The following is a 22,364-nucleotide window of genomic DNA, read 5'->3' on the forward strand; positions in this document are numbered from 1 at the left end:
GACCATGCTGGTCATTTATGAACATTTGAACATCTTTGGCCATGTTCTGTTATAATCTCCACCCAGCACAGCCAGAAGAGGACTGGCTACCCCTCATAGCCTGGTTCCTCTCTAGGTTTCTTTCTAGGTTTTGACCTTTCTAGGGAGTTTTTCCTAGCCACTGTGCTTCTACACCTGCATTGCTTGCTGTTTTGTGTTTTAGGCTGAGTTTCTGTACAGCACTTTGATATATCAGCTGATGTAAGAAGGGCTACATAAATAAATGTGATTTGATTTAAACTACATTTATTGTAGGCTAAGAGAGTCAGCAGGAACACACAACATTTGTAACAGAATCAACTCAACTTTTTTTTTTTTTACAACTGTCATAAGCTACATAGTGAGAGTTGTGTGAACCTTTTCAATTGAGAGGTCTATTTGAAAAGCTTAGCTTTCGATGAAGACACCTATATCAAGGCTTCCACGCTAGTGCAGTGACATGAGCAAGACAGAAGGGGGCAACACGAGCATGTGGGCAACACGAGCATGTGGGCACGAAGCTTCCCGCAAAGGGAGCTTGTCGCAGTGTCCAGTTCCTTTTATTTCCAGCACATGTTACCAGAGGTAAATCAAATGCATTGCTATGAAACATAAAATATCCGCCTAGGCCTACATAATTGCACCACATTGTATTATTCTCATCTGATATGAGTTGCAGTAAACATGGGAAAGTCAGTGCCTTAGCCAATAGATTTAAATATTTACCAAATAAAGAAAAAAAGAATGGACACAATAAAAGTACATAACAATAACAAGGCTATATACAGTGGTACCGAGTCAATGTGTGGGGTACAGGTTGGTCGAGGTAATTTCTACATGTAGGTAGTCCGGGTGGCCAATCGATTAATTGTTCAGCAGTCTTACAGTCTATAACTTGGGTGACTGGAGTCTTTGACAATTTTTTGGGCCTTCCTCTGACATCGCCTAGTATATAGGTCCTGGATGGGAGGAAGCTTGGGCCCAGTGATACAGTGCCTTGCGAAAGTAAGGCACTCGATGTGCAAAACTGATAGAGACATACCCCAAGCGACTTACAGCTGTAATCGAAGCAAAAGGTGGCGCTACAAAGTATTAACTTAAGGGGGCTGAATAATTTTGCACGCCCAATTTTTCAGTTTTTGATTTGTTAAAAAAGTTTGAAATATCCAATAAATGTCGTTCCACTTCATGATTGTGTCCCACTTGTTGTTGATTCTTCACAAAAAAATACAGTTTTATATCTTTATGTTTGAAGCCTGAAATGTGGCAAAAGGTCGCAAAGTTCAAGGGGGCCGAATACTTTCGCAAGGTACTGTATATTGGGCCATACACACTTATAGAGGTCGACCGATTAATCGGAATGGCCGATTAATTAGAGCTGATTTTAAGTTTTCACATCCATGACCATGAATCATGACCAGCCTTTCAAAGCACTTCATGGCTACCGAGTGCTACGTGGCGGTAGTCATCTAGGGAGATTACATCCGGGGCAGGTCTTGTTTTGAACCAGTACTCCTGTAGTTAAGCTATATGGCAAGCTATATGGCACTACTTCCTCTAAAATATGCCAGGGACACTACTACCTCCAAAGATGGCATTAGCCAACTGTTAATCACAGGTTTTTTGTGTACCCAAAGTGAGGAGCAAGGAAGGGTTTATAATGAAGTGTTCCATCTCAGGGAGGGGTATGAGCCCAAAGTGTCACATGATGACAAGGCTGTGAACCTTACACAGAACATTAATAAGGAGGTACGTACTTACAAAGCTTCTTCTCTGGGCCATAATCTTTCTGAAGATGTCCCTTCATTTTTGCCAGTCCACTTAGAACTCTTACTGACTGTTATTGATGTCAATGATTGATTAAGCATTTTGTCCTGCTGTACCAGGAAAGGGGTAGGCGGGTGCCTGTCCTCTCATCGTCTATGTACGGCTGGCATGTAGACAATCCCCTGGAGGCTCCCGACAAGAAGAACACACGCGTGCAGATGGTGAACAAGGGGTTCTCCGATCCCGAGGGACCTGTCTCTACATTGGAGACAGAAATGGAAGAGTTGAATGAAAAATTCAAACCTTAATAAAAGATGCAAAGTGAAACTTTATGCACTGTATGATATATATGCCAAACACATACACACACACACAAACACACACACTCATATACATTTGCATCCGGAAAGAAAGGATCTGGTCAGAGATCAGCTAGAGAGCTAGCAACAAGAGGGTGAGAGGTCAGCCAGAGGGAGAACAAGCACAGCAGCAGAATAAAGTAATGATACTGCGAAATAATGGCATTTAAGCCCTTCTCCTACTTAACCAGAGTCAGATGAACTCATAGATATAAAACTTATGCCTCTGCATGCAGAATGAAGAGCAGGTAGTTTCGCAAGTCAATGCTAACTAGTGTTAGCACAATGACTGGAAGTCTACATGTATGGTATCATTGCGAAAGAAATCAACTACAAAAAAGGGAGAAGTTAGAGAGTGGTCAGTACGTGGCCAGCCAAAATCTGACAGCTGAGGTGATCATAGATCAGGGTTGGAGAGTTACATGTTACATGTAATGTGATTTTTTTTAAACTGCTAATGTACTCATTTACATTATCAGCAAAAAGATTGTCCCTCTCCATCAGCGTCTTATCCAAAAGCACAGACTGCCCCAGACTCATATAATTTTGATCTGGATTCTAACCTTAATTTAGAGCACTAAAGCCTTGTCCCTTGACTAAAGGTCACTTGACTCTCCACATGATCTCCCTGACTTGGAAGATGTAGATGTTGAAGCTCCAGACAGCACCTGCATCTTCTCCTATCAGGTACATTGGATACCACACACAATGAAAGAGGAGAACCTGAGAGAATGTATTCTCTATTGTCCGACAGCCCTATGCTGCATGTTATTTGTGAACTGCACCTGAGATCGATCTGACCTGCTCTTGATCCTAAAGTTTACATTACAAACAAAACTGTCTGTCAAAACTTACAACTTGTAATTGTAAATCACAAGCTTTTACCTGCTAATCATACAATTAATTTGATTTTTGTAAGGATGATAACAGGATACTAGATCATCCAAATAAGCCACATTAAACCATACAGTTGTCAGGTGCGCTGTCAGCATGCGTCACGCGGCCCGTTATCCTATGTGCTCCTGTGATATTGTTTGCTGTTGGCACCAGTCATTCTAACGCCGAATTCCTTTGAGCATATTCTACCCTTAGTTGGCCTCTGTGTAGTCAGAGTCAACCAGAATTCTAGACGAATGTCGCTAGTATCACTTTTACGCACATGCACCTTTATGTACCGCGCTCCTCTGTTCCTATACTTGCCACTGCCTGTCACCGTTCTTCATATAACTGGACAATGAGCTGATAACCACAAAACAGGCACCCGATACAATTGCAATCAGTCGATATAATCAACAACTATCATTAGAAATCAAGCGATATGAATCAGAGTGGGGCACGGTTCCTCACTCTGATTACCGCCTACTCGGAAATTACGATATGAAACGTTGATTTGAACCTTCTGACCAACTAGTGGGTCAATGGCGCCCCACTGTCTGATTCATAACGCTTGATTTCCGATGATTGTTCTCGATTATATCGACTGATTGGTTCTGTATGGGGTGAAACAGGACATATTAACCCATTGGACACACACTAGTTGAATCAACGTTGGTTCCATGTCATTTCAATCAAATTATGTTTAACAAACGTGAAATATTTGTTGAATTTAAGTATGTACCCAGTGGAATTGCAGTGTCCCAGTCACACACACACCCAGACAGATACACAAGTATATACACACACAGTAACGGTCGCAGCCTGGTGTCATATTTGTCACCTCAGAGTGAAATGCATTGGCTATATAGGGTAGGCCTATATATACAGTATATGTAGCACAAATGTATGAACGCCTACTTTTTCTTTCTGAAGCCATAACGCTGAGGACTTGATGGGACTGGAAACTTCAGCGACATTTCATTTAAATGAATACACTCACACGATTGCTATTTGAGGCACAAGGCGGGCTTGAAGGCAGAAGCGCTTTGGAGCGCAACGGTAACATCTGCCATCCGGACTCCAGGAAACTGTACTGCAAAGACGGACAAGGACAGTGACTTGTGTGGCCAATCATGGAATAACTTGCCAGTGAGAGTATTAGCCTGTTGGCGAGATCTTTGTCGCACGCGGATCCCCCACGGCTCGGTTCGTTCGGTGCCATCTTCATCATACTCAAATCTGCCCTAGGCGTGGGACTGCAAAACTTCCCGTGGGCGTTCGATCCCACCATTTCAGCGTTGAAATGGTGAGCGCAATCAAAAATCAATAACCAAAATAGTGGGATTGTTCTAAAAAATGTTTTAAAAGGAAAGTAATAAAACAGAACCATTTTTGGGGTCCACACAATCAAGAAATGTGCTGTAACTTGGTGTCAATTCAATCAAACATACACGATGGGAAATCTGTGGAAGTCATAGCACCCTTGCAACTTGTTGCACCCTTCATTAAAGTCAGAATTAGTTTACTTAATCCTGTTGATACTTAAATGTTCTCATATTCGTTTGTGTGTGTGTCACAGTGGCGAACTGGCCATCTGGCATATTGGGCAAATGCCAGATGATCTTGTCAATTTTTAGCCCAGTGGGCCTGTTTTACAAAATTATTATTAACTGGCTAATAATGGGTGCCTCGGAGAAAAAAAATAGGCTGGTGTGGAGGCCTCAAGGGGAAAAAATGGTTAGTGCGTGGTTAGAGCGTTGGACTAGTAACCGAAAGGTTGCAAGATTGAATCCCCGAGCTGACAAGGTAAAAATCTGTCGTTTTGCCTCTGAACAAGGCAGTTAACCCATTGTTCATAGGCCGTCATTGAAAATAAGAATTTGTTCTTAACTGACTTGCCTAGTTAAATACAGGTAAAAAAATATAAATAAATTAAAAGACAGGACTGATTTCTGGTCCTAGTCTGCCCCTGTGTGTGTTTGCCTGTGTGAGGCTGCATACACCCATGGCCTAGGCCTGCTTTGTTGAATTGCCTCTCCTTGGTGTGAATGAGATGCATCTTTTCACAGGCTAACTCTAATGAAGGGCTCATGGGCCAGGAGTCAGGCAGGCACCTATGCATGTATACTGTAATGGCAGCAGTACCCACCACGAAGGCCTGCCTGTGTGCATATGTGCTTGTGTCTGTGTGTGTATGTGTGCTTCTTTCTGGATGTGTCTGATGGATGAATGATTTACTCCATCAGGGCTATGACACACTATTAGTCTAGTTGTTTCCATCTCACTGTATCATTGATGGGGAACATGGTTTGCATGTGTACCTGTTTCCTCCAGCATCTTCACAAGGTCCTTTACTGTTGTTCTGGGATTGAGTTGCACTTTTCGCACCAAAGTATATTAATCTCTAGGAGACAGAATGCGTCTCCTTCCTGAACGGTATGACGGCTGCGTGGTCCCATGGTGTTTATACTTGCGTACAATTGTTTGTACAGATGGAAGTGGTACCTTCAGGCGTTTAGAAATTGCTCCCAAGGATGAACCAGACTTGTGGAGGACAACCATTTTTTCTGAGGTCTTGACTGATTTCTTTTGATTTTCCCATGATGTCAAGCCAAGAGGCACTTGAAGGTAGGCCTTGAAATACATCCACAGGTACACCTCCAATTGACTGAAATGATGTCAATTAGCCTATCAGAAGCTTCTAAAGCCATGACATCATTTTCTGTATGTAAACTTCCAACTTCAACTGTATCTCTGTGTGCCTGTCATCGTCATATACTACAGGATGGACGAACATTCAGCCGTCGTTACCCCAGAGCACAGTGAAGGGTCAGTGAGTGTGTTGGTTTGTGTGAGTGTGTATGTATGCACATGTGTGTTTGTGTGCACGTGTTTCTTTGGCAAGTACATTTGTGAGTATACTTGTGCATATGTTGTGTGTGCTAATCTGTTATTCTCTGTCTTCTATGTTTTCTAGAATAGATTCATGGGTATCAATGTTCATCGTCGTCCCCAACATCTGTTTTGGCTTCCAGGTACAGAACAAACTTTTAACTGTTTGAAGTCTGGAGACAGTATCTGTACTATAGGGTTATGCATTTTGCTTGTGTGTGTGTTACACTGCCACAACACCTATACTCTATTTGTGTATTATTAGAATGTACAGTATATGAATGTGTGTTGCAGTGCCATGAGGCCTGTATAGCCATCTACAGCAGCATGGAGAACAAGAAGCTCTCCCATTGGGTGATCATGTCTGTGATCTCTATGTTCTTCTGCCTGCTCATCTACACCCTTACAGATGAGCTGGCCTGTCAATCATGGAAGGATCCCTCCTTCCTTGAAGTAATCACTGATCATCCGTAAACATGAGCACCCTCATAGACATTATCCTGACAAACTTGCCCTCCAAATACACCTCCCCTGTTTTCAATCAGGATCTCAGCGATCACTGCCTCATTGCCTGTATCCGCTATGGGTCCGCGGTCAAACGACCACCACTCATCACTGTCAAATGCTCCCTAAAACACTTCTGTGAGCAGGCCTTTCAAATCGACCTGGCCCGGGTATCCTGGAAGGATATTGACCTCATCCCGTCATTCGAGGATGCCTGGTCATTCTTTAAAAGTAATTTCCTCACCATCTTAGATAAGCATGCCCCGTTCAAAAAATGCAGAACTAAGAACAGATATAGCCCTTGGTTCACTCCAGACCTGACTGCCCTTGACCAGCACAAAAACATCCTGTGGCGGACTGCCATAGCATCGAATAGTCCCCATGATATGCAACTGTTTCTGGGAAGTCAGGAACCAATACACGCAGTCAGTCAGGAAATCAAAGGCTAGCTTTTTCAAGCAGAAATTCGCATCCTGTAGCTCTATATCCATCCCGGTTTTGGGACACTGTAAAGTCCATGGAGAACAAGAGCACCTCCTGACAGCTGCCCACTACACTGAGGCTAGGTAACACAGTCACCACTGATACATCCATGATAATCCAAAATTTCAATAAGCATTTCTCAACGGCTGGCCATGCCTTCCCCCTGGCTACTCCAACCCCCCCCCCCCCCCCCACACACACACACAGCTACTCGCCCAAGCCTCCCCAGCTTCTCCTTCACCCATTTCCAGACAGCAGATGTTCTGAAAGGGCTGCAAAACCTGGACCAGTACAAATCAGCTGTGCTAGACAATCTGGACCCTCTCTTTCTAAAACTATCATCCGCCATTGTTGCAACCCCTATTACCAGCCTGTTCAACCTCTCTTTCGTATCGTCCGAGATCCCTAAAGATTGGAAAGCTGCCGCGGTCATCCCCCTCTTCAAAGGGGGTGACACCCTAGACCCAAACTGCTACAGACCTATATCCATTCTGCCCTGCCTATCTAAAGTCTTCAAAAGCCAAGTTAATAACCAGATCACTGACCATTTCGAATCCCACCGTACCTTATCCGCTGTGCAATCCGGCTTCCAAGCCAGTCATGGGTGCACCTCAGCCACGCTCAAGGTATTAAACGATATCATAACCGCCATCGATAAAAGACAGTACTGTGCAGCCGTCTTCATCGACCTGGCCAAGGCTTTCGACTCTGTCAATCACTGTAGACTCAATAGCCTTGGTGTTTCTGACGACTGCCTCGCCTGGTTCACCAACTACTTTGCAGACAGAGTTCAGTGTGTCAAATCGGAGGGCATGTTGTCCGGACCTCTGGCAGTCTCTATGGGGGTACCACAGGGTTCAATTCTCGGGCCGACTCTTTTCTCTGTATATATCAATGATGTCGCCCTTGTTGCGGGCGATTCCCTGATCCACCTCTACGCAGACGACACCATTCTGTATACTTCTGGCCCTTCCTTGGACACTGTGCTAACCAACCTCCAAACTAGCTTCAATGCCATACAACACTCCTTCCGTGGCCTCCAGCTGCTCTTAAACACTAGTAAAACCAAATGCATGTTTTTCAACCGTTCACTGCCCGCACCCGCCCGCCCGACTAGCATCACCACCCTGGACGGTTCCGACCTAGAATATGTGGACAACTATAAATACCTAGGTGTCTGGCTAGACTGTAAACTCTCCTTCCAGACTCATATTAAACATCTCCAATCCAAAATCAAATCTAGAATCGGCTTTCTATTTCGCAACAAAGCCTCCTTCACTCACGCCGCCAAACTAGGATAGTCAGTAAAACTGACTATCCTACCGATCCTCGACTTCGGCAATGTCATCTACAAAATAGCTTCCAACACTCTACTCAATACCCTAGATGCAGTTGCACCCCTAAAAACTAAAAACATTTCTCATAAGAAACTAGCTCCCTGGTACACAGAAAATGCCCGAGCTCTGAAGCAAGCTTCCAGAAAATTGGAACGGAAATGGCGCCACACCAAACTGGAAGTCTTCTGACGAGCTTGGAAAGACAGTACCGTACAGTATCGAAGAGCCCTTACTGCTGCTCGATCATCCTATTTTTCCAACTTAATTGAGGAAAATAAGAACAATCCGAAATTCCTTTTTGATACTGTCGCAAAGCTAACTAAAAAGCAGCATTCCCCAAGAGAGGATGGCTTTCACTTCAGCAGTGATAAATTCATGAACTTCTTTGAGGAAAAGATCATGATTATTAGAAAGCAAATTACGGACTCCTCTTTAAATCTGCGTATTCCTTCAAAGCTCAGTTGTCCTGAGTCTGCACAACTCTGCCAGGACCTAGGATCAAGAGAGACACTCAAGTGTTTTAGTACTATATCTCTTGACACAATGATGAAAATAATCATGGCCTCTAAACCTTCAAGCTGCATACTGGACCCTATTCCAACTAAACTACTGAAAGAGCTACTTCCTGTGCTTGGCCCTCCTATGTTGAACATAATAAACAGCTCTCTATCCACAGGATGTGTACCAAACTCACTAAAAGTGGCAGTAATAACGCCTCTCTTGAAAAAGACAAACCTTGACCAAGAAAATATAAAAAACTATCGAATCTTCCATTCCTCAAAAATTTTAGAAAAGGCTGTTGCGCAGCAACTCACTGCCTTCCTGAAGACAAACAATGTATACGAAATGCTTCAGTCTGGTTTTAGACCCCATCATAGCACTGAGACTGCACTTGTGAAGGTGGTAAATGACCTTCTAATGGCATCAGACCGAGGCTCTGCATCTGTCCTCGTGCTCCTAGACCTTAGTGCTGCTTTTGATACCATCGATCACCACATTCTTTTGGAGAGATTGGAAACCCAAATTGGTCTACACGGACAAGTTCTGGCCTGGTTTAGATCTTATCTGTCGGAAAGATATCAGTTTGTCTCTGTGAATGGTTTGTCCTCTGACAAATCAACTGTACATTTCGGTGTTCCTCAAGGTTCCGTTTTAGGACCACTATTGTTTTCACTATATATTTTACCTCTTGGGGATGTCATTCGAAAACATAATGTTAACTTTCACTGCTCTGCGCATGACACACAGCTGTACATTTCAATGAAACATGGTGAAGCCCCAAAATTGCCCTCGCTAGAAGCATGTGTTTCAGACATAAGGAAGTGGATGGCTGCAAACTTTCTACTTTTAAACTCGGACAAAACAGAGATGCTTGTTCTAGGTCCCAAGAAACAAAGACATCTTCTGTTGAATCTGACAATTAATCTTAAAGGTTGTACAGTCGTCTCAAATAAAACTGTGAAGGACCTCGGTGTTACTCTGGACCCTGATCTCTCTTTTGACGAACATATCAAGACTGTTTCAAGGACAGCTTTTTTCCATCTACGTAACATTGCAAAAATCTGAAACTTTCTGTCCAAAAATGATGCAGAAAAATTCATCCATGCTTTTGTCACTTCTAAGTTAGACTACTGCAATGCTCTACTTTCCGGCTACCCGGATAAAGCACTAAATAAACTTCAATTAGTGCTAAATACGGCAGCTAGAATCCTGACTAGAACCAAAAAATGTGATCATATTACTCCAGTGCTAGCCTCCCTACACTGTCTTCTTGTCAAGGCAAGGGCTGATTTCAAGGTTTTACTGCTAACCTACAAAGCATTACACGGGCTTGATCCTACCAATCTCTCTGATTTGGTCCTGCCGTATATACCTACACGTACGCTATGGTCACAAGACGCAGGCCTCCTAATTGTCCCTAGAATTTCTAAGCAAACAGCTGGAGGCAGGGCTTTCTCCTATAGAGCTCCATTTTTATGGAATGGTCTGCCTACCCATGTGAGAGACGCAGACTCGGTCTCAACTCGTTACTGAAGACTCATCTCTTCAGTGGGTCATATGATTGAGTGTAGTCTGGCCCAGGAGTGTGAAGGTGAACGGAAAGGCTCTGGAGCAACGAACCGCCCTTGCTGTCTCTGCCTGGCCGGTTCCCCTCTTTCCACTGGGATTCTCTGCCTCTAACCCTATTACAGGGGCTGAGTCACTGGCTTACTAGGGCTCTTTCCTACCGTCCCTAGGAGGGGTGCGTCACTTGAGTGGGTTGAGTCACTGATTTTTTTATTTTTTTTTATTTCACCTTTATTTAACCAGGTAGGCTAGTTGAGAACAAGTTCTCATTTGCAACTGCGACCTGGCCAAGATAAAGCATAGCAGTGTGAGCATACAACAAAGAGTTACACATGGAGTAAACAATTAACAAGTCAATAACACAGTAGAAAACGAAGGGGGGGTCTATATACAATGTGTGCAAAAGGCATGAGGAGGTAGGCAAATAATTACAATTTTGCAGATTAACACTGGAGTGATAAAAGATCAGATGGTCATGTACAGGTAGAGATATTGGTGTGCAGAAGAGCAGAAAAGTAAATAAATAAAAACAGTACGGGGATGAGGTAGGTGAAAAGGGTGGGCTATTTACCAATAGACTATGTACAGCTGCAGCGATCGGTTAGCTGCTCAGATAGCTGATGTTTGAAGTTGGTGAGGGAGATGAAAGTCTCTAACTTCAGCGATTTTTGCAATTCGTTCCAGTCACAGGCAGCAGAGTACTGGAACGAAAGGCGGCCAAATGAGGTGTTGGCTTTAGGGATGATCAGTGAGATACACCTGCTGGAGCGCGTGCTACGGATGGGTGTTGCCATCGTGACCAGTGAGCTGAGATAAGGCGGAGCTTTACCTAGCATAGACTTGTAGATGACCTGGAGCCAGTGGGTCTGGCGACGAATATGTAGCGAGGGCCAGCCGACTAGAGCATACAAGTCGCAGTGGTGGGTAGTATAAGGTGCTTTAGTGACAAAACGGATGGCACTGTGATAGACTGCATCCAGTTTGCTGAGTAGAGTGTTGGAAGCCATTTTGTAGATGACATCGCCGAAGTCGAGGATCGGTAGGATAGTCAGTTTTACTAGGGTAAGCTTGGCGGCTTGAGTGAAGGAGGCTTTGTTGCGGAATAGAAAGCCGACTCTTGATTTGATTTTCGATTGGAGATGTTTGATATGAGTCTGGAAGGAGAGTTTGCAGTCTAGCCAGACACCTAGGTACTTATAGACGTCCACATATTCTAGGTCGGAACCATCCAGGGTGGTGATGCTAGTCGGGCATGCAGGTGCAGGCAGCGACCGGTTGAAAAGCATGCATTTGGTTTTACTAGCGTTTAAGAGCAGTTGGAGGCCACGGAAGGAGTGTTGTATGGCATTGAAGCTTGTTTGGAGGTTAGATAGCACAGTGTCCAAAGACGGGCCGAAAGTATATAGAATGGTGTCGTCTGCGTAGAGGTGGATCAGGGAATCGCCCGCAGCAAGAGCAACATCATTGATATACACAGAGAAAAGAGTCGGCCCGAGAATTGAACCCTGTGATCTTCCTGTCTGGGTTGGCGCCCCCCCTTAGGTTGTGCCGTGGCGGAGATCTTTGTGGGCTATACTCAGCCTTGTCTCAGGATGGTAAGTTGGTGGTTGAAGATATCCCTCTAGTGGTGTGGGGGCTGTGCTTTGGCAAAGTGGGTGGGGTTATATCCTTCCTGTTTGGCCCTGTCTGGGGGTGTCCTCGGATGGGGCCACAGTGTCTCCTGACCCCTCCTGTCTCAGCCTCCAGTATTTATGCTGCAGTAGTTTATGTGTCGGGGGGCTAGGGTCAGTTTGTTATATCTGAAGTACTTCTCCTGTCCTATCTGGTGTCCTGTGTGAATTTAAGTATGCTCTCTCTAATTCTCTCTTTTATTCTTTCTTTCTTTCTCTCTCTCGGAGGACCTGAGCCCTAGGACCATGCCTCAGGACTACCTGACATGATGACTCCTTGCTGTCCCCAGTCCACCTGGCCGTGCTGCTGCTCCAGTTTCAACTGTTCTGCCTGTGATTATTATTATTTGACCATGCTGGTCATTTATGAACATTTGAACATCTTGGCCATGTTCTGTTATAATCTCCACCCGGCACAGCCAGAAGAGGACTGGCCACCCCACATAGCCTGGTTCCTCTCTAGGTTTCTTCCTAGGTTTTGGCCTTTCTAGGGAGTTTTTCCTAGCCACCGTGCTTCTACCCCTGCATTGCTTGCTGTTTGGGGTTTTAGGCTGGGTTTCTGTACAGCACTTTGAGATATCAGCTGATGTACGAATGGCTATATAAATACATTTGATTTGATACTCCGCAAACCGGATGCAGTCTATCACAGTGCCATCCGTTTTGTTACCAAATCACCTTATACCACTGCGACCTGTTTGCTCTAGTCGGCTGGCCCTCGCTACATATTCGTCGCCAGACCCACTGGCTCCAGGTCATCTATAAGTCTATGCTAGGTTAAGCTCCACATTATCTCAGTTCACTGGTCACGATAACAACACCCACCCGTAGCACACGTTCCAGCAGGTATATCTCACTGATCATCCCCAAAACCAACACCTCATTTGGCCGCCTTTCCTTCCAGTTCTAGGCTGCCAGTGACTGGAACGAATTGCAAAATCGCTGAAGTTGGAGACTTTTATTTCCCTCACCACTGCAGCTGTACATAGTTAATCTGTAAATGGCCCACCCAATCTACCTAACTCATCCCCATACTGTTTTTATTTTATTTACTTTTCTGCTCTTTTGCACACCAGTATCTCTACTTGCACATCATCATCTGCTCATTTATCACTCCAGTGTTAATCTGCTAAATTGTAATTATTCGCTCCTATGGCCTATTTATTGCCTACCTCCTCATGCCTTTTGCACACACTGTATATAGACTTTCGTTTCTCTACTGTGTCATTGACTTGTTTGTGTTATTGGCTTGTTTATTGTTTACTCCATGTGTAACTCTGTGTTGTTGTCTGTGTCACACTGCTTTGCTTTATCTTGGTCAGGTCGCAGTTGCAAATGAGAACTTGTTCTCAACTAGCCTACCTGGTTAAATAAAGGTGAAATAAAAAAATATATAAAAGAATTGGTGAAGTTGGATGGTTTTAGCGTTGAGCATGAATACCTCAAGGAAATAAGGATGGATTTAAGGATACAAGAAAGTATTCAAACAGGACCTGATGCCCAGCTGTTGTAGGAGCTATTGTGGGAGCTGTCAGGCAAGACAGGCTGTCAGCCATATACCTTTCTCTGTTCTCAGGCATCTTTGGCTTCCTGACATTTGGCCGTACAGTGGCGGCTGATATTCTGATGTCATATCCTGGAAATTATGTGGTCATGATCATTGCCAGACTGCTATTTGGAATATCAATCATCACCATCTATCCAATTATACTTCTGTTGGGAAGGTAGGGCCCCACTTGGACAGCACAAGCAGTTGTTTCTGTGTGTTACCATGTAACTGAGTCTGTGTGTAAATTTATGTTCATTGCACAGGTCTGTCATTCTGGACCTGATGTTGCAAATTCGTCGCTGTCGGCACGGTGGTGTCACACACTCGTTTGAGAACCGCTGCAGAGTGATTCTGACTGTCATCTGGATCACAGTCACCCTCCCCATCGCCATGTTTGTCCCTGACATGAGTGAGGTCATCAGTGTTATCGGAGGAATCACTGCCTTCTTTACCTTTCCTGGTATGAAACAAAGTGTGTGTGTAGGCATGTGTCTGAGGTTGTTTGTGACTCACAAGCGTTCCTGTGTTGAGTTGATCCTGTGTTTGTGTAAAACTTGTCAACTAACATTGAGATATGTGTTGCAGGGCTTTGCCTGGTATTCACTATGTAGTCACAGCCTGTGTCGCCCAGAGTCAGGTGAGTTGAGTAGTTTGAAGTTATGAGATCACCTGTTGGTGTTGGATTTAATCACAAACTGCCCATTAAACATAAGTTAACTGAAGGTTTGGTCCAATAAATTGCATAATATTGTGTTACTATTGTAAACATTCATGAATGTCCCTGATTGCACCCATTTCTTTCTCCATTATCTCTCTATCTCTTTCTCTCCCTGTCTGCAGGGTGGTGTGCACTGTGTGGGGTGTGATTACTGTAATTGTTGGCGCCTTCATTTTTGGACAGAGCACTACCATATGGAGATCGTCCACAGATCCATCAGAACCACCAAAATCACCAGCACTGTCATCTGTCATTATCAATATCATTATGATTGTATCCGGGTTCTGTTTGAGGTTAATCATGTTTTTAAAGTTGAGGTTTATGGGAGTCAGAAGTCTAGAATAAGATATTGATGTAGTGCTGCTATATCAACACTGCAGGTTTAAAAAAAAATGTTTATTTGACTAGGCAAATTCTTATTTTCAATGACGGCCTAGGAACAGTAGGTTAACAGCCTGTTCAGGGGTAGAATGACAGATTTGTACCTTGTCAGCTCAGGGATTTGAACTTGCAACCATTTTGGTTACTCGTCCAATGCTTTAACCACTAGGCTACCCTGCCACCCCAAGTAAGGCACATAACCAACTTATATTTTATTTGCTTGTATCTCAAACGTATTCAGTATGGAGCATATATGACCCTTGTTTATCAGATTGGTTGTTTTCTGAAATAGTTTGAGATGTACTTCACTCATCCAAAAGCACAAAATAAATGTATCTATAGTATGTTCGGATGGGAAAGTTGATCTATGTATTTATGTATGCATGGGCATGTATGTGCATTCATAAATTATTCTTCCTTTGTGGCCATCACAACTAATCACAACAGATATACAGCTACAGTCCAGTCAGCGTGCAGTGTGTCATGTTGCAGAGCTGTGGCAGGGGGCAGGGAGCAGTGTTTCATAGGGACAAAGGCAGGAAGACTGAATGAGTTATTTTACAATGAGACAATGTAAATTAAGACTGCTCCTCTGAATAACAGAACATATGGAAACACTTACGTTTTCTGTCCCTTTGTACTGTATTTCTTTTTTTTGTTGCACTGCTTCTCTTCTCTCCCTCTCTCCCTCCCCACTGACCTCCCTCTATCCCAGCTGTGAGTACTGGTATATCAGTGATGGTGCGGTGTAGATCCTGACAGCGGAGATGCTGAATATGACTGTTTTAGTGTTAACCAACGTCAGACTCAGGAGTTATAGCAGAGTGTGAAGCATGTCTGTGAGTCGGTGTGTGAATGAGTTATGTGACAGAGTGGGGAAATGAGGAATGTACTGTATCTATGCATAGAGAGACATAGGCCGAAACCACAGATCAGGCTGCTGACAACACACACGCACACAGCCTTTAATTCTTATACACATTCACTACAGTGTAACATCATTACATCTGCCTCCTAATTTGCCCTAGGCAAATTAAATTCCTTAAATTCAATAAAGTGTCACTATTTGAAGACAATTGAATAATTACTGGATACTGTTATGTAAATTAAACAGGAAGATAATGGAACAGACCGTCAAGCATTTAATCAATGTGACCGTGGCAGCACAAGATCACGCACACACACACACAGCTGACGGTAGAATATGTTAATGATTACTATGGCTCAAATGGAAGGAGAGGAGATTGAAGTTTGTGCGTTTTTCCCCCCCAGATCTTTACTGGCAGGGAGTGACAGAGGGAAACACTGCTCAGATGATCAATCAGAAACACCTTTAATCCTCTTAGTCACACATCATTTGCTTTGTTATCTTGCTGTCAGGCTGTGTGAGAATACTTGAAACGTGTGTGTCTACGTGAGTGTGGGTGTGTGTGTGTGTTGAAGTTTGTGTGATTTGAAGATTGTACGGGTGTTTCAAATATACAATTCTGTACCTAATCGCTGACAGATTGCCCTGTGATCCAAGCACAAGCAGGCTATCATAACCTACACTGCATTGCTCTATACTGCCTGAGGTATCTAAAACACACATCAGAGCTCGAATAAAGTACATTTTCAAAACAAGACTGTACCGCAGATGAAGAGATTGATTATACAATAGAAGGCACCATCAAGGAGCAACTCTCTGCTTCTATTTCTAGGTGTTTTTATTTTTGAAGGCTGTATGTTAATAGGTTAAATTAGAGAAAAAATGCTAACTCTGTAATCTGTGGGAGATATTGCAATTATCGTCTCACTGCTGCTCCGTCCATCATTGGTAATGAGAGGGATTGCTGTCCCTGCGGGAAGCTCATCAGTGTTTCTCGAAGAGTTTTGGAATAACTGGAAGCTGGGATAACAGGAAGTAAACACAAAATACATAATCTACAGTATGTGCATGAAATACAGTGAGTATACCAAACATTAGGAACACCTAATGTATTCGCAGCAGATGAATACATACAAGCATTCATATGCACAAACACACACACACACACAGCCTCCAGTACTTTCTGCATCCGAGCCAAAATTCTCACCTAATGGGGATGTGTGACACACACCAATAAGCCCAGCTGGGCCCCAACTACAGTACAGCACATTGCAGACATCACACACAACCAGTGTGTACTTGAACTACTAAAAAATATTGCAGTGTTTTCAACTGGCACCCCCCCTCCCCATCATTCTCTCCCTCTATTTCTGCCTCTCTCAGGCTGTTATTCAGTAATTGAGTTGACAGTTAGAGGACACTTAAAGCTCGGTGCTTCCTAATCAGATGTAATCGGATGTTCACAATCATTGGGGGAAAGAAAACTGCCGAGCAGATGGAACGTGTGTTTGTCTCTTGCTGCCACTACATTAAAATACACCATATATACAAAAGTATGTGGACACCCCTTCAAATTTGTGGATTTGGTTATTTCAGCCACACTCTTTGCTGACAGGTATAAAACTGAAACGCTCAGGGACTTGCAACATGACACCGTCATAGGATGCCTTCTTTCCAACAAGTCAGTTTGTCAAATTTCTGCCCTGCTAGAGCTGCCCCGGTCAACTGTAAGTGCTGTTATTGTGAAGTGGAAATGTTTAGGAGCAACACCGGCTCAGCCGTGAAGTGGTAGGTCACACAAGCTCACAGAATGGGACAGTAAAAATAATCTGTCCTCAACACTCACTACCAAGTTCCAAACTGCCTCTGGAAGCAAATTCTGCACAATAACTGTTCGTCAGGATCTTAATGAAATGGGTTTCCATGGCCAAACAGCCGCACAAAAGCCTAAGATCACCATGTACAATGCCAAGTGTTGGATGGAGTGGTATAAAGTTCGCTGCCATTGGACTCTGGAGACCTGTTCTCTGGAGTGATGAATTACAGTATATTTCACCAAAGCTACCTGCCACAATGCATAGTGCCAACTGTACAGTTTGGTGGAGGAGGAATAATGGTCTGGGGCTGTTTGTCATGGTTCAGGCCCCTTAGTTCCAGTGAAGGGAAATCTTAACAAAGACATTCTAGACAATTCTGTGCTTCCAACTTTGTGGCAACAGTTTGGGGAAGGCCCTTTCCTGTTTCAGCATGCACAAAGCGTGGTCCATACAGAAATGGTAAGTCGAGATTGGTGTGGAAGAACTTCACTGGCCTGCACAGAGCTCTGACCTCAACCACATCGACCACCCTTGGGATTAATTGGAACGCTGACTGCGAGCCAGGCCTAATCACCGAAAATCAGTGCCCGACCTCACTAATGCTTTTGTGGCTGAATGGAAGCAATTTCCTGTAGCAATGTTCCATCATCTAGTGGAAAGCCTTCCCAAAATAGTTGAGGCTGTTATAGCAGCAAAGGGGGACCAACTCCATATTAATGCCCATGATTTTGGAATGAGATGTTCGACGAGCAGGTGTCCACATACTTTTGGCCATGTAGTGTATGACGGCATCAAAAGTTCCGCCCTGTTCCCAGCATTCAGCAGCAGCGTCTCTGTTGTCGTGTGTTACAGTACCAACACACTGCTCCCTCTAACACACACACATACAATGATAGTGACATCATGAAGAGACATCGATATCACTGACATAGACAACTACAAACACATTGAATGAAACATCTCTCTAGAGAGGGAAACACAATAAAGCAAGAAAAATAGAAAGTGGCAGACAAATAACTTGTTAGCAGGTCTACTTTGGCAATAAAGGAATTTTGCACAAATAATTTTGTGTTTACTTTTCTAAAATGGTCTGAATAGGAGAATGGCATCTCCAAGTGTGAAGAGAAGGCTGAGACTACCTCAAGCTAAAGCATGTCACAAATAAACAATATAATTTTGGTTAGTGAATAAACGTTTTTAAATGTACAATAATTCCAACTCTTTCGACCCCATTGTGGCATTACTGGCATAAGTGTCTCTAAAGGTAGTAATTTCTAAGATGTCTAACTCTTATCACAGTTACAGCAGTAGTAATATGGGAACATAGTGAGAGACAGAGCACAGATGTACACGCCTCAGGGCAGTATGGGTAGAATGCACACAGTTCTCATGTTGTTCTCTCAGACTAATAAACGAACCATTATCATGTCAAATTAAGGCCATTACATCACCCGCAGCTCCACTCTTCAGGCTGAGACGTTGGGGGATGGGGGTAAAGTTGTGGATTGCTGGTTTCCCAATGGTTCGGTACAGTCGGAGAAGGACTTAGGTCAGACTTCACTTAATTGGTTCTGGATAATTCTATTTAGTGTGGGATTTCCCTAATGGCCCCATTGCCCGTGCTTGACTCGGGCCCAAGCTCACAGGAACTGTACTAACACCTCAAATGTTCTACAGCTTGAGTTCTGACACCTTAAATATTGGCTTAAAGTTCCAGCACCTAAATACAAACAGTACCGGGACCCAAAAATAATACCGACACCTATTTCAGACCAAGTCGACCACCGCCCATTGCCAACCAGGCAGCGTAAGGTAGTCGTTATCCAATCTTTTCAAAATGTTATGTTGCAAACATGGATTAAAACTAGGGGTTTTGTGTGGGTGTTTGTCTGGATGAGGTTCACAGACTGGATTTATTGGTTATAAAATACACAAAATACAAATGGATATGGTGGAAAAGCAAAAAGTGATAAGATGTAAGCTTAGATATAGCCTAATAATGGGAGAAAGACCCATTATTAATTAATTGGATTTCTGTAGAACAGAGTAAGATTGCAGTAATTCTCAAAATAATCCATACAACAGAAATATCGTGCTGTGAACTTCAGAGCAGAGAGCCCGTTAAAGGAGTCCTCTCATGGGTGACGATGAAAATTAACATTGAATATATGAGGAGAATTTCTGGTGTAGTTGGTGTCCGGCGCCTTATCCACTGGGTGATTGGAAAAAAAATAAGAAAGTCTGTCGTCCTGATTTATTTATTTATAAAGAGCACCTACCTACGAATGTGAAACTTGGTTATGTAAGATTCGCTGTAAGAGCTTTCTTCCCCAAACCATTGCAGTGTAAAAATTGCAAAGAATTTGGCCAAGTTTCAAGTTTGTGCAGATGGATGGAGTATATTGAAGAATGGTGTGTAGAAGGACAATGGTGTTGCAATTGTGGTAGGGATCATGATCCCGAGTTCCTGGAGTGTCCTGTAAGGGTGAAAGAGATTGAGGTGGCAAAGGTTAGAGGGGTCAATCGAATCTCCTATGTGGAGGCAATTAAAAGAGTTGAGGTTGGGTGGAGAAAAGGTTGGGGACTGTTGTTGGGTGAAAGTAACTTGAAGTGGACTCATGATGATTTTTGTTGTTGTTTCTACCACCCAGAGGGAATGGGCGCTTCTTCCCAAGCGCCTAGGGACAAGTACTGGGACTTTCTTTATTCCCCGGATTAGGGCACTGTTGAAAGGAGTGATAACTGGAGTGATAACTGGGGTGGCGTTAATGGGTGTAAGAAGTCTAATGAACTCACACTCCAGAACAGTAGGTGGAAACACAGAGCTAGATAAGAGGAATAGATGAATAGGGAGGCCTTGAATGGCCGCACACTCCAGTACAGTAGGTGGCAGTGTATGCACATCATGGTTGCAATCCACCAATACACATTTAAAGAAGAAGAACAAAGTTATACTATTCAAGCAGATAACTGATTATGTGTCAGTGTATGCGGGCCGAGTTGATGGCCTTGATTATAGGTTTGAAATGGGTGGAGGAGGTGAAACATTCAGAATGGTGATCTGCTCTGATTTGGCTGCAGTGTTGAGTAGTGTGAAGAGGTCAGATAGGGGAGACTTGCTTGAGGAGATGATGTTGCTGTTAATGGGATTGGAGAGGATGGGAGTGGTGGTAAGCTTTTGCTGGGTTCTCACCCATGTGCGTGTGGAGAGTAATGAGAAGGCTGATGTGTTGGCTAAGAGTGCTGTGAGGCGAGAGGGGGTATATATTCAGGTCCCACTGGGCCGCAGGGAATTCAAGTCCTCGATCAAAAGGACTCGATTTTTGGCAAAGGAAGTGGGATGCTAGTAGTAAGGGGAGCCAATTTTATCACGTGCAACGATCAGTAAAGGAAGAAGTAGGGAGTATGGGATGTAGGTGAGAAGTTCTGTGGAGTAGACTACGGTTTGGGCATACAGGTTTGAATGCCACATTGTGATAAGGAGACATGAAACAGGTCTGTGTGATGACTGTTTGGTGGAAGAAACGGTGGAGCATGTGTTGATATTTTGGGAATTATATATCGTAGATAGGGAGAGATTGTGTGAAAGGGTTAGAGGGGCTGGACAGGGTGGGTGGTGTAGTGGGGGGAGGGAAGTGGTGTTTAGGGCTCTATTTCACTTTCTTAGAGGAACAGGACTAAGGAACAATTTTGTGTAGTTAGGCTGTGCCTGGCCTCACCCTCCAGTACAGTAGGTGGAGGTGTATGCACCTTAAAAGTCAGATGTGATCCACCAACCCAATCCCTAAGAAGAAGAATCTTAAGTCAATTAAAGGTAACCTGTAGTGGATTTGTGAAGGGGGTGTCATATGCTGAGGCAGTGAATAAAGTGGAGGAGGATGGGTCAAGGGTGAGGGATCCTGAGAGGATTCCAGTGAGTAGTAGATTTGTGCCAGTACAGACAGATAGGCCAATCAGTGAGTTATGCTTCAGTAAGGTTAGCTTCTTAGCATTCATAGTAATGGTTATCAACTCTACTGCAGAAATGGTAAGTAAATCACAGAAAATATATGTTGCAGAGAAGTATTTGGGTATATGAGATTTTAACTTCAGAAGAGTTACAGGGTGTGTTGAGGAGCAGTGTCCCATCTTCCCAGGCTGTTGGCCTGAGGTAGGATCAGAGAGGGTTAAAGAAGTGGAATAAGGTGATGGGTTTTGATGAGTATTAAGTTAGTTGATGGGGTAATAAAAAATGAATGTTTTTATTTTTTTCTGATTCCCTTTTCAATCTCGTATCCTAAAGTGTAATGGATCTATAGTTCATTTGGGGGCGGTAATGCAACATATTGAATGCCAACCGCCGTTAAACCTCACCGAAGAAGAATAATACACATTTAAAAAAAGTAATAATATATATATTCGGGGGTACATCTGTTTCACTCTCGGGACAAACCACACACAGCTGCAGGGAAGTGTCTGCTGAGAAGCCAGCTGTGCTTAGCTAAAAAGGATGTTATCTGATTTATAATTTGCTAGGTAGGAATCAGAGTTGTGTAGTTTACGACCATTGAACAAAGTTAGTATTATTACGGCGGTAAACTTTTTAAAGTTACAAACAAAAGGTAACAACCGTAAGCGTTGTAATAGTGTGCCTGTTATGGAAGTGTGTGTACAGTAAACAAGCAAGGTATAGTAGCTAGTTAATGTTATTCAGAGATGGAGATGTTCCTTGACGTAGGTAGCTAACGAAATTCGTTTAGGCCTAAAAGGCGACCCGTAGTTTCCTGTTTAGCAACCTGGACTATGCCGCTGCACCTGCAAGGAGAGGGACACATGTGCTGTTAGCAACTCACAGAAGCATGTCCTGGCCTGTGTGAGGGGTGTGTGACCATTTAAACCAACTTGCTAATTTATGTATCCCTTAAATATGTATTATAGCCAGCAATACAATTTAAATAAATTATTTCGCTTACTTGTTTCGCCTTAAGGCATTTCATACAATGTGCCTAACGTTTAACTAGCTTTATTTAGTAGGTTAGTCAGGTGTAGCAAGCTGACCTGCCTGCTTGCTCTGGGTGC

This window comes from Oncorhynchus kisutch, linkage group LG3 (genome assembly GCF_002021735.2).
Source record: "Oncorhynchus kisutch isolate 150728-3 linkage group LG3, Okis_V2, whole genome shotgun sequence".
Lineage (NCBI taxonomy): Eukaryota > Metazoa > Chordata > Actinopteri > Salmoniformes > Salmonidae > Oncorhynchus > Oncorhynchus kisutch.